At 39.5% G+C, this 12,758-nt stretch overlaps 1 protein-coding gene across 2 annotated transcripts in view; it reads right to left on the bottom strand.

Annotated features, from left to right (window-relative positions):
* MED12L (mediator complex subunit 12L) overlaps window positions 1-12,551 on the bottom strand; it is a 603,739-nt gene extending 591,188 nt beyond the window's left edge. The window contains exon 1 of one of the 2 annotated variants that reach the window (XM_072618312.1): window positions 12,297-12,551. The gene's annotated coding sequence lies outside the window, so the exon portion shown is untranslated. Of the gene's footprint in view, window positions 1-1,879; window positions 2,701-12,296 lie in introns of those variants that run through there. The other variant, XM_072618310.1, reaches the window with a different exon arrangement.
* Between the last annotated feature and the right edge of the window lie 207 nt (window positions 12,552-12,758).

Genomic DNA, 12,758 nt, shown 5'->3' with positions numbered 1-12,758 from the left:
CAGTCATCCTGCTTGTGCTAGGTTGCTTGCTATTACATCCAATGAAATCAATACCACCATTGCTTTGAAAAGCCATAACAATGGACAGTCCTATGGTCCCATTCACCATCTCCGTAACTCCTGACCCATCCAAAAGGCAAGCAATATGATACCTATTATATATATATCAACATTTCTTTTTAAAAACTATTTCTCCTTTTTAAAAACTTCCTCCTTATCTTCCAATATATCCCTTTTCCACCAACCAGAAAGCTATCCCCTGTAGCAAAGAATAAAGAAGGGTGAAAGTTGGCAGGCAGGGGGAAGGGGAGTAGTTCACTAAAACTAATGAGTATCAACAGAGTTCTGGTATGTCCAAGATCTATACCCATAACGCCTCATGTCTTCAAAGAAGAGAGAAAATTGAATTCTCATATCTCTCTATTGGGTTCAGGCTTGGTCATTATAGGGAAGGGAGAAAGACAAGGGAAGAAGCATTTATTAGGAACCTACTATGTGCTGTAATAATTATAATAACAATAACTGACATTTCTACAGCACTTACTACATTCTAAGCACTGGGCTAAGTGCCTTACAAATATTAACTCATCTGATCCTCACAAACACTAAGATGACTGTCTGTCTGTGTTTGCCTTTCGTTTTTGAAGATCATGACGTCCACATGACTTGCACTTGACTTATGCGCAAGGCAGTATACTAAGTGCTTTAATAATAATATTAACTAACATTTATATAGCACTTATTACATGCTAGACACTGCTAAGCACTTTACAGATATGATCTAATTTGACATTCATAACTACTCTGGGAAGTGTTATTATTATCCCCATTTTACAGATGAGGAAACTGAGGGAGAAGTTAAGTGATTTGTCCAAGGTCACATAGCTAATAAGTATCTGAGGCCAGATTTGAATTCAGGTCTTCCTGATTCCAGGCTATATCCACTGAGTCATCTAGCTGCCTCTTATGATTACGCAGCCCTCAGTTTCTAATTTTTGTAGTTGTTTTTCTTCTATTTACATTGCAGTGATCTTTCCAGTACATTAAATTACTTCTGTCTTATAGAGCTATATAAATAGTCAGTGTAAGATATGTTGTTGTTGCTCAGTCTTTTTTGGACCATACCATGTCCATGGAGGTTTTCTTGGCAAAGGTACTGGTTTGCCATTTCCTTCTCCAGGAAATATTAAGATAAAATGAAACATAAAACTTTTAACAAGACTACATCAGAGAATACCCAAGTCCCTTTCCAGATCACACAAAACTGTATGTATTCTTAAGGTAGAAGTCATATAAAGGTGAAAAAGCCAAAGGTTCAAGGTGTTTTGTTTCCTTGTTTGGAGTTTGCCCTGAGGCATTTAAACCTATCCCAAATGAAGTGCCCAGAGGGAAGGCAGATCCCCATATGTGCTCCTCTCCTCACTTCTGGAACATCATCCAATTAACACTTCACAGGGCTGGAGGCATATATTTATCACCTTGTCACTTGGGAATCTGATTTGGAAGTGACAAGTTCAATCAGAACTTCACTAACCAGCCCTTTCTTTCCTCCATGTAACTTTGTACAGAGGGTGGAGTGAAGGAAGAAGCTGATACCCTGAGGACTTCCAGGCTCTGGTGGTACAGTAATGGGACTAAGGCAGCATTTTTGTATGCTGTAAAGAGAGATTTTTAAATAGTAACCCTGGAATGCTACAGACCTCCAGAATTGAGCCTTTGCTATAAGAAACACATAAGACTCAGCCTAAGATAAAATAAATAGAGAATGAAATCATCAGGCACTAAATACAAGTCCATTTATAGAAAGTAATATTAAATCATGTCTTGTCCCCAACAGAATCACCAATGTATTTGTTGTTGGGTTTTAGATACTGCCTACCTTGCCTGTCCCTAGATCCGGCTCTGCACCAGGAATAATGCCGTTTCTGAGCTCGCCAGCAAGCAGGAATGCACAATCCAAGCAATCCTCGACCCTTTCTGCAGCCGTCTCACCTTACGGATTTTCATGCACTGTGTCTGTGGAAAGAGCTGCTCTAATTTAGAGATGTCTGTCCTGTCTGTGCGCTCAACTGCCTTGCCCAAACTGCCCATCCTGTATTTAGTAACATCTACTAAAATGGTAGGCTATAAAAGGAGAAGGAAGTGGGCAGCCAGCCGCACAGCCCAAATCGCCAGCCCTTCAAGGAAAGTGTGTGAGTTGTCACCACCTGTTCAACCCTTGTTTTCAAACATGCTCTGCCCAATCCGACATCTCTCTCCCAGGCCGAATTCCAACCGTTTCCTGTCCCTCTTCTCTAGGAAATCTCCTCTGTCCTGTATTACCTAATACCCCTTCCTCGAATACCCAAGCTACTTCAGACTTGAGAGGGAAAAGAATTACTGCTGAGATAAGGGAAAGAAAAAGCATTGCTGGGGTCCTGCTCATGCACTGAGATTGGAGTTTTGTGAATTTGGGTGGTCTGATTCACCCACCAACTGACAAATTATCAAAGGATATGAACAAGCAGTTTTCTAAGGAAGAAATCTAAGTCACCAGTAGCTATATGGAGGTGGGGGAAATAATGCTTTGAATCACTAATGATCTGAGAAATGTAAATTGAAGGAACTCTGAGATTCTACCTCATCCCCATCAGATTGGCAAAGGTGATAGAAAAGACAAATGACAAATGTTGGTAGACTTTCAGGAAAGCAGGCACCATAATGCACCATAGGCAGTTCTGTGAAGTGGTCCAGTCATTCTGTAAAGTAATTTGTATTGATTCCCCCAAAGTTACTAAACTGTACATTCCTTTGACCCAGAAAGAAATGCCTCTATCTGTCCTATATTCAAAAGAGATCAAGCAGAGAGAAAAAGGACCCATATTTACCTAACATGGCGGCTCTTTTTTGTAGGATTAAAGAATGGAAGACTAAAGGGGTCCCCATTGATTGGGAAATGGCTGAATAAATTATGATAACTGATTGTAATAGATGCTAATGTGCTATAAGAAATCATGAATGGGAACCGTTTCATTGCAACCTGGTAAGACTTATATGAACTGATGTGAAGTGAACTGAGCAGAGCCAAGAAAACAAATTATATATTGACTACATTATAATGAAAAAACATACACACACAACTTTGAAAGACTTATGATCTCTGATCGACTCCATGATTCCAAAGGACCAGCACTTATTTAGCATGGTTCCTGGAACATAACAGGCCAATAAACATAGCAGGCTAATAAACACAATAAATGTTTATTGATTGAATGACCAATGATTCCCCTCCCAACAGAGAAACTATGGTTTCAGGGGGTCGAATAAGACATAATTTTTTGGATGTGTCCAAAGTGAGAATTTTTGTTTGAATATTCATATTCATTACAAAGGCTTGGTTTTCTTTATTTTTTTTCAATGGAGGGAGGAAGTAAGGAGGAAGACAGGAAAAAAACAGATTTTAAATAATTAAAACTCTTAAATTTAATATTTAAAAGATGAGCTAATTGGCTAAGTATTGAGATCCAAACAGTATAGAGTTGCAGAAACACATTTTGTTGACAGATTCTGAGAATTTGGATAAAGTCAGGGACGATATGAGAAACTCCTGGATAAGAAAATTCTTTCTACCAATTCAGGTCTGTACCTTCTCTGAAACTTAGAATCTTAGAAAACTTAGCCTGTATTTGTCAACCTGAGTCATTTTTCTGTGCAATGAGTCAGACTGTCTGCCTTAGGGAAAGTAGAATCATACTAAAAATTCACTCAATTATATATACATACCATTTGACTCATTGATACCATTACAAGGCATATGTACTCCAAGGAGGTAAAAGACATGGCCAACATGCTGATTTGTTTTGCTTAATTGTATTTTACTACAGGAGAAGTCTGGGATGGGGAAGGTAAAGGGAGTCATTTGGAAGCAATAGTATATATTTTTGGAAGCACCAATATGACATTTATATTTTTTAGAAAATGAAAGACTCTGAGATCACGATTTAATATCATCCTATTATTCATTACCCAGCTGCCCTTTGCAAAGGCATTAAGGATTTGTATCTCATGAGATACACATGAGATAAATATCCACTTTCCTCTCTTGTGTTCAACACCTTAGCTACACATATCTATGGGGATTTGCATCACAGGAGTAGCAAATTGTCCAGAGACACACGAGCTCTTTCACAAATTCTAGGATGCATTTTCAATCAAGGACTAACAGGGGGATGTGGAGACAGAGAATCAAAACGCAAAGATCTCTTCCTAGTATGTTTTGCCTTCAAAGTGAGATGGTCTAGATTCTCCTCTTAGATTTGTGAACACAGTCATAGGCTTGGGATCAGGGTTGAGGGAGGAAGAAGGGAATTGCAATGAGCTTCCAGGAAATCCTGGGACTCCAGGGAATCCAAGTCTACCTCATCAATAGTCCCAGGTCTGTTTCCCTCTTCCTGGTAGCAGAAGGGAACTTTCATCACCAGAATCATCTGAAACATCTTTACCTCTATTTGAGAATGACCTGTGCTTTTGGTAAAAGGGCTGTCCTTAACTTAATAAGGATGAATTCATTTAATAAGGATAAATTCATTGGAACCATACTCCAAGAAGGTGATTTGACAGTAGTTTCCTCTCCCAGTCTCTCTCCTATTCACCTAAACACAAACCACAGCTTCAGTCTTCAACCTTCTTCATCCCACCCCCTATCCTACTCTTTCATTGACCAATGTCAGTGATCTGTTTGTTGTTCCTTTTGGCCATTCTTAGCTTTTCCAGTTGCATGCGACTGTGGACACATGTATTTGTGCAAGTGTATATTTGTGTACACAGCTGATATTATGCAAAATAAGCATTTGAGAGATGATGAGTGACTTGTTCAACAGTCAGGGATGGGTAGGATTTGAGCCCATGCCCTCTGATTCCAAAGACAGTCCTTGGATGATGGTGGGTAAATCATTGGGTGTAGGAAGTCAGGAAGGGTTTAAGACCTGCCTTAGACACTTAGTAGCTGTGTGATGCTGGGAAATAATAATAGCCTGCACACATACACCATTTTAAGGTTTACAAATCACTTTACAAGTATCTTATTTTGTCCTCATACCAGTCCTGGTGCTATTATTGTTTCTATTTTACAGAGGAGAAAACTGAAGTTGAGTAACTTGTTCAGGGATACATATTTAGTAAAGTGTCTGGAGTAGGATTGGAACTCAGAGGTCTTCTTGCCTCCAAACTCTACGGTCTATCAACTGTATTAACCACAATTTCTTCATCTGTAAGTAGCTAAATGGCCCCTGAGGCCCCTGCTAGCTTTAGACCTATGCTCCTAGCTCTCTCCACTGTTTCATGTACTCTGACTTCTCATTTTTGAAATAATGGAAATTTATTTTAAAATCAATATTTCTGTCTTTACAATTTGGTATCCCTCAAATACTATTTTGTTTTGCTTAGCTATATTTAAGGAAAGGGGTGGGGTGGGGTAGGGAGAGTTGCCTAGAACATCAAGTGGTCCTCCAAGGGTCCCAAACCAGTATGTTTTAGAAGTTGGATTTGAGCTCAGCTCTTCCTGGGTTTGAGGTCAGCTTTCTGCAAAATTTATTAGGTGTTTACTATATAAAGAGTTCTGGGAGAGAGACAGAATAAATAAGACTTGAATCCTGCCCTCAGGGAGCTTTTATGGAATACTCTTAAGGGCCTTTGGATATTGACCATGCTATCTGATTGCACAGATTGAAAAACATTCCACTAATTATATTGCCTCCTGAACAGCAAAGGGGATTGGGAGGATGAAGGGAGTTGCACTTGTATCTTCAAAAGATGTAAATACTTTGACTTGCTGCATATGGAGGCCATCTTGAATACTATGCAGAGTGGAAACAACTCTGGACTGGGTATTGGAAACTAGTTCTAGCTTTGCTAACTAGTCACAGACTAGTGACAGACACAAACATAGATTTGCAGCTTGAGATTAGAGATCACCTATTCCATTGGTTTGTAACCTGTTTTGGTGCTGTGGGCTCTTGATCTGCTAAAGTCCACAGACTCCTCAGAATATTGTTTTTTAAAAAATTCATAATTGAAGAAAATGATAAATTTTAGTTAGAGGATAGTGAAAATTGAAATGTAATTTTTTTTTCTATCCAAGTTCATATACCCCCTGAAATCTATCTACAGATCCCTTGGTTGGAAAAGGGGAGGAATACCCAAAGACCCTAGATTAAGAACCTCCGATGTAGTCCAACTCTTTATTTTAAAGACAAGTAAATTCAAGCCCAGCAAGTTCTGAGTGATTTGCCCAAAATCCCACAATCAATAAATGCCAGAGCTTGGGACTTCCACCCAGGTCTTCCAACTCCAAACAGAGAATGCCTTCTACTGCACCATCTTAGTTGTTATTTTGCTTGCTGACCTCAACTGCCTCATTTTAAAATGAGAATGCTGGACTAGAGGACCTCTTGGGTCCCTTCCAGCATATTCAATGATTCTGGCCAAATTCAGTCACTGTCTTTGTGTTATCTGGCTGTCTGCAGACTTTGGATTCATGAAGTCATCTGCCTCTTTCACTAGTATTTTTCTATTTTGTTCAACATCAAAATCAGATCTCTGGAGTGGATAAAACTCTGGCAATCTGAGAAAGTAAATCATATTGGGGGGGAGCCTCGAGTTTGGGGCACAATAGAGTATGAAAAACTCACAAAGTCCCCAAGGGAGGATCATTGCTGGATGTAGGAGTAATGAACAAAGTGCAGAAAGGAGTTTTTCATGATGCCTTTGTCAGTGGTGGGTAATAGGGGATCTGCCTGCTCCCCCCTCAGCCTGCACACACCATCTGTTATTTATATCTGACAGTCTGTGATTGCTATATGTGACCTTTGTTGTTAGTAACCAGGACAAAGCTGTCTGGGACGGTGGGCTGCTCAGCCTCCTATTTCTTAGCAGTTGGGGCTATCAAACCCATGTCCATTTAAAGGTGGTGGCTCAGGACATTCCCATCACATGTCACTAAATAGAAATAAATCACTCTTATCCCTGTTGGGAAGAAAGTTATAAATAACACTTCGGGGTAATCTTTCATCACAGAGAGACCATGGTTACTAGGATACATGCAATGCAGTCACGTCATCTGGTATTATTATTTATCCATATGGGTTGGCCACCATCCCTGGTTACCTCTTTTCGGTCTAGCGAGCAGTCCTCGTGTGTAAATCTTGCCTATTTGGCCTTTTGTATAATTTTTTTTAAAGGAGCATGCATGTTCTATCAGGCTTAAATGAACTATATCCTTTGGATATTAAAAGAAGGGACAAAGATATATGGAGTGTCCATAGTAGAGGGGGGAATGCACTCTATTTGGAGCCAAAAGACCTGAGTTAAAAATCTTACTTCCGATACTTACTATCTATGTAATCTTAGAGAAGTCACTTGACTTCTGTTGGTCTCAGTTTCCTAATCTATAAAATATAGGGGTTTGATCAGAGGTCTTCTAAAATGCTTTCTAGTTCTAAATCAATGATCCTTTGACCTTTGAATTGTCATGGAGAACCAGAAAGGTATTACAAGATTAGAGAATGAAAATCAAGTCAATAAGCGTTTAGCAAGCACTTTCTGTGTGCTAAGTGCTAAGGATACAAACAAAGGCTTTAACAGTCCTTTATCTCAAGGAGCTCACAGTCTGGTGAGGGAGACAATATACCAACTACTTTGTACAAGTAGAATATATACAAGATAAATATGTAATCGCAAAGGACAGGCACAAGTCTAAAGGAAAAACTTCCCGTAGAAGGTGAAATTTGAGCTGGGACCTGAAAGAAGCCAGGGAAGCCAAGTGGTAGAAATGAGCATTCCAGGTGAGGGGAAAGTCAATGAAAATGCCCAGAGTCAGGAAACAGAAGATCTTGAACAAAAATTTGGGTAGGACAATTAGCATTTTGAATAATAGATTAAGGATTCAAAAAGATCCCAATGAGTTATGAGTACTGGCTAACTGTAATAGACAAAGGTAATAGTGATAAATGCCAAGTCTTACCATTGGGTTAAAAAAAGTCAGCTTCCCAAGTATGATATGGGAGGAGACATGACTATAGATAACGGAGCATCTCAAAAAGGTAGAGGGGAATTTGGTGGCCTACAAACTCAATATTAGCCAAAAGTGTGATGTAGGAGCCAAAAAAAGTAGTGCGATCTTAGGCTACATTCAGAAAGACAGAGTTCATGACTAGAGAGACTCAGCCTCTTGGAATGTGGACTAAAACTGCATTCACTTTTTGGACTCCCATGTCACCTGTCTGTGGGAGCCCAGCTCTTAGGAGGGCCTGGACTATTACATCAAACAGCTAGGAAATAATCCTTCCATTGTACTCTGTACTTATTCAGGTTATCATGTCTAGATTTAGTTTCCGCAATTTGAGAGATATATTGAGAAATGAGGAGCGAAAGCCTCTGAAATGTACAAAGGTATGAAGAACAAGACTTCTGAGGAAATTTCATAGTTCAAGTTTTTTAATCTAGAGAAAGGAAAGATGAGAGATGTGGTCATTTAACAGATGTAATAAGATTTTCAGTGGTCTTAAGGAGTATTTCAAGGGTTTAGCGACCAGTCATTTCTATCGCCACAGAAGACAGAGATGAAGGAAACTGACAAGGGTTAAAGCATGAAGGATTTAACACAAGCAGAAGGAAGAAATTCCTGGTTAAGTGAACACTAATAGACTTTGATAAAGACAACGCGGAATCCCCATTGTAGAGATTTCTAAGAGCGTGATCATCACCCAATAACAGAAACAACAATAATGATCATTGATACCTGCTGAGGCATCATGGCAAAAAAGAAATGGATTTGGAGATATGGCACCTCGGTTCAAATCTTGCCTTTGCCTGATACTTACCTCCTGTGTGAGTCACATCACCTCAGTTTTCTTGTCTATAAAAAGGAAAGAGTGGACTAGATGATCTCCAAGGTCTCCTCACATGTTAAATTAATAATCCTCTAATCCCCATGACTTCACATGTATGTAACAACTTACCATACATTTTCGTATACAAAATGCCATTTGGTTTTGACTACAACCCTATGAAGTAGGCAAGGAAGGTATTATCTTTATTTCATTGATAAGGAAAGTAAGACACAGAGAGATCAAATGGTTTCCCCAAATTATGTAGCTAGGGGAACGATTACTAAAACAATCTTCACATGGAGGAGACTGGAGAACCTACTTGTTACGGGAGAGTTGTAATGGCAAGTAATAGAATCATCTTGGAGAGACTTAGGAGCATGGGTAGATAGATATTCTGGTTCTGGTTGGCTAATCCTATGGTGTATTGGAGGCTCTTTGGCTGGCCTGCAGACACATTCAAAAGGGTCTCGGTTGGACTTCTTCTCTTGGTTCCTTCACTGGCAGTATCCATTGAGGAACAGTGTTGTATAGAGAGTGGTCTTAGATCTTCTCCCTCTGAAGCTGACATTGGATTCATGAATATGAGCCTTGGTTTTTTGCCTTGGCTTTTGCTCTTTCCTTTTATGTGATGGAAGTTGGAGGCTACGACTTTGTGAGTTTCAAAAGGTCAGTAAAGTGGAGTCCAAAAGGTCTAGGAGCCCAGGAATCGAGTCCATGCCAGGTTGTGCAATTAGCCTTGTGCTGGTGTCTTGGGGAACTAGGAACAGTCTCAACTACCTGGTCCAGATCTGAGACTATCACAAATGCCAGATTTGGACATGAACATGATGGGACCAACACTACGTAGAAACTCTGCTACTTCTAAGCCCATTCACCCCAGACACCAAAGTGGAATAGGAGTTGGGGTACCCCTGAGGTGTTGGGGGGAAATGTTGCACCTCTGCTCTTACTACAACCTTAAAGCAAATATCCCTTTGTATAAACTACCTGATGTTAATTCATTAAACAGTGCTCAGATACTAGTCATTGGTGGCTAATAGTGAAAGGAACAGTATCATCTGATGGCATTAAAAAAGCACCCCAACTTCTCAAGGGTATCCCTAGAACCCAGAGATGGAAATATAGCTGCCTCTGAGAGTATTTGGTATAATAATAAATGTTAGGATTCATGTCAATGTGACTTACTTATAGGGTTTGGATTAGACTAGATCACCTCCGAAGTCTGTGGCTTTGTTTCCCTCAGGTCCTGTTATCCTGAATTATGATGTTTTATGAGAGAAGTCTGCTGTCACTGAGGATTCTCTCTCATTTCCCTACACAAAGAACCTAGACTTGCAAATATAGCCAGCCAAGCAATGCCTATCATTATAATTTTCTGTCTGTTCCTCTGATGTATCTTCCCAGGATTGTGTCTGAGGCCAGATTTGAATGAGACTAACTTATTGTATTATAAACAACTCCATGATGAAGGTGGGAAATAAAAGTCTGGACAGTACCAGAGTAAAGAATCTCCCTCCACGAATGCATAAGGTCATCTGCTCTGCAACTGGGATTGTACAGGTAAGAGACACTGAGGCCCAGTGGATGGATACTAGCCTTGAATCTAGGAAGACCAGGGCTTAAGCTGCACCTCCAACAAAGTCCAATCTTATTTCTCAAAAACTAAAGGACCTTCCTACAAGAAAGTACCAAGGACTCTCTAAGGTCCACAGTTAAAAATTTTAATGTTTAAATCATGAGGTTTTGAAAAGAAAGGCTTGTCATTTTAAAAAATCCCCGGTGCTCAGCATAGTGATCTTCACATTTGTGTGTATGTGGCAGGAGGGAATGTGAGGGGTGCTGATTGTGTAGCCCTAGGATTTCATCAGAGGGGAACAACTCCCAGTATGGAAAGTCTTTCCAGCAATGAAAACCTTTGACTTATTCCTTATACTTTAGAAAGTCACATAGGCACTGATGAGTGAAATAATTTGTCTGTGGCCTCAGACAAGTGTGTTTTCTCTCTCAGAGGCAGGATTCCAGAATCATAGATCTAGAGTCAGAAGGGCCTTCAGAGGCTTCCTAGTCCAACGCTTTATTTTACAGATAACTGAGGTCCAGAGGAATATAGGTCCAAGGTCATTGAGATAAATATCAGAGGTGGACTTTTGGGATGCAGGTCCTCTGACTCTGAAGCCAATGTGATCTTTCTATTATGCCAAAGTGCAGCCCAGGATGCTCAGGTCTTTCCAGTTCTAAAATTGCCCTTTCTATCCAATATGCCATGCTTCTTCTTTCCCTGTATATAGCAGGCATTTAATTAACATGTGTGCAATTAAACTGATCTGATAACAAACCAACATACAAGACTGGAATGCCTCCGCAATAGAGATCTGGAAAAAAGTCAGTCATGCAAAATAGACTGTTGAAAATTTTGCATTCTAATAAAAATGTTCACAGACCTAGAGGTGCTATTATTATTTTCAGCCTAACTATAAGGTTAAATTAGGCATAAGTATCTGAAAATTGATGGTTACTCTCTGAGAAACCACACCATGGTAAAAACATTAAAAATTTATACAGTAATTCCCAGCTTCCAAATACATAATCGCTGCTACCATAAAGTCATTAGCAGTTCCTTACAACTTAAAAAATATATATATTAACCAAGAAAGCAAAAAGAATCCTTAGTTCATTTCATGTGGAACATTTGTAATAATCTTGAAATGTGGTCGTTGTTCTTTGTCATTCTGCATGCCTCCCCTAACAATCCAAACTTTAAAGTGTGGCAGACTGTTCAAAGACAGTCTTTGAGATTACAGGAATCTCTCAGCATATGGAAGACTTATGTTTTTGGAAAGTCGTACCCAACATAAAATTCTATCTGTCCACTTTTTCCATGGTTGCTCATTACATAAGTAGGGATGCATTTCTATGGAAACAATGTACATATATGAACCCATTCTTTGAGACACAATAGTCATGCCTCTTTGGGTAAACACTGAAGCTCCTCTCCTGCCACACAAATGAATTTGATTTTCTATTTTAACGATTCCAAAGATCATGGTACAGCTGGGTTACAGCCCAGCAGTGATAAGCAAGTGATGAAAAGTCAAAGACAATAGAATCACGGAATCACAGATTTTAAGAGCTGGAAGGGACGCCTCATTAGCCATCGAAGCCAACCCATGGCTACAAAGAATCCCTACTGTAACATGAATAAATAAGTGGAAAAGCAAGTGGTCAACCAAACTCTGCTTGAGTACCTCTCATGAGGGAATAGCCCCACCCATTCTACTTTTAAACAGCTCTAATTGTTAAGGTATTTTTCCTACTATCAAGCCTAATTTTTTTTTCAGAGCTTCCCTCATTACTCTCAGTTCTGCCCTATGTGGCTAAACACCACAAATGTAATCCCTCTTCCATATATACAATAGCCCGTAGACATACCTACAGTTTGTGATCCATTGATGTCTTTTCCAAGGTTTCCTCTTTGCTTTGTTTTCTGTGTTTACCATCAGGCCCAGGACCCTCAATTTCCCAGAGTAGCTTTAAAAATCGTGGGCTAGCTCCACAGTGTGACCCACTCTCCTCTAATTCTTGCTTTTTTCTTTATAATATAATGAAAATTATTGGTTTTCATTGATAAATTTTGCTTTGACACAGCTGACACTTCTGACCAACCGACCCCTCCAACATTCTTAACAGTTAAGCAAAACTGCCTCAGGGTGATGGATAACACTTGTTACTTTCCTTTTTTAGAGTTTATTGCTTATTACCAGAATGGGAAGTGGGGTACTTAAATGTTAATAAATTGGTGCTCACCTCATCAGTATACAACCTGAATTTTTATTGCTTTTTAATGCTGTCTTCGTTTACACTATTTCAATCATTGGATATATAGTGTAAGTC

Source organism: Notamacropus eugenii, chromosome 6 (genome assembly GCF_028372415.1).
Source record: "Notamacropus eugenii isolate mMacEug1 chromosome 6, mMacEug1.pri_v2, whole genome shotgun sequence".
Lineage (NCBI taxonomy): Eukaryota > Metazoa > Chordata > Mammalia > Diprotodontia > Macropodidae > Notamacropus > Notamacropus eugenii.
Note: the sequence above shows the minus strand (reverse complement) of the source record. Positions and strands in the feature narration are given on the sequence as shown.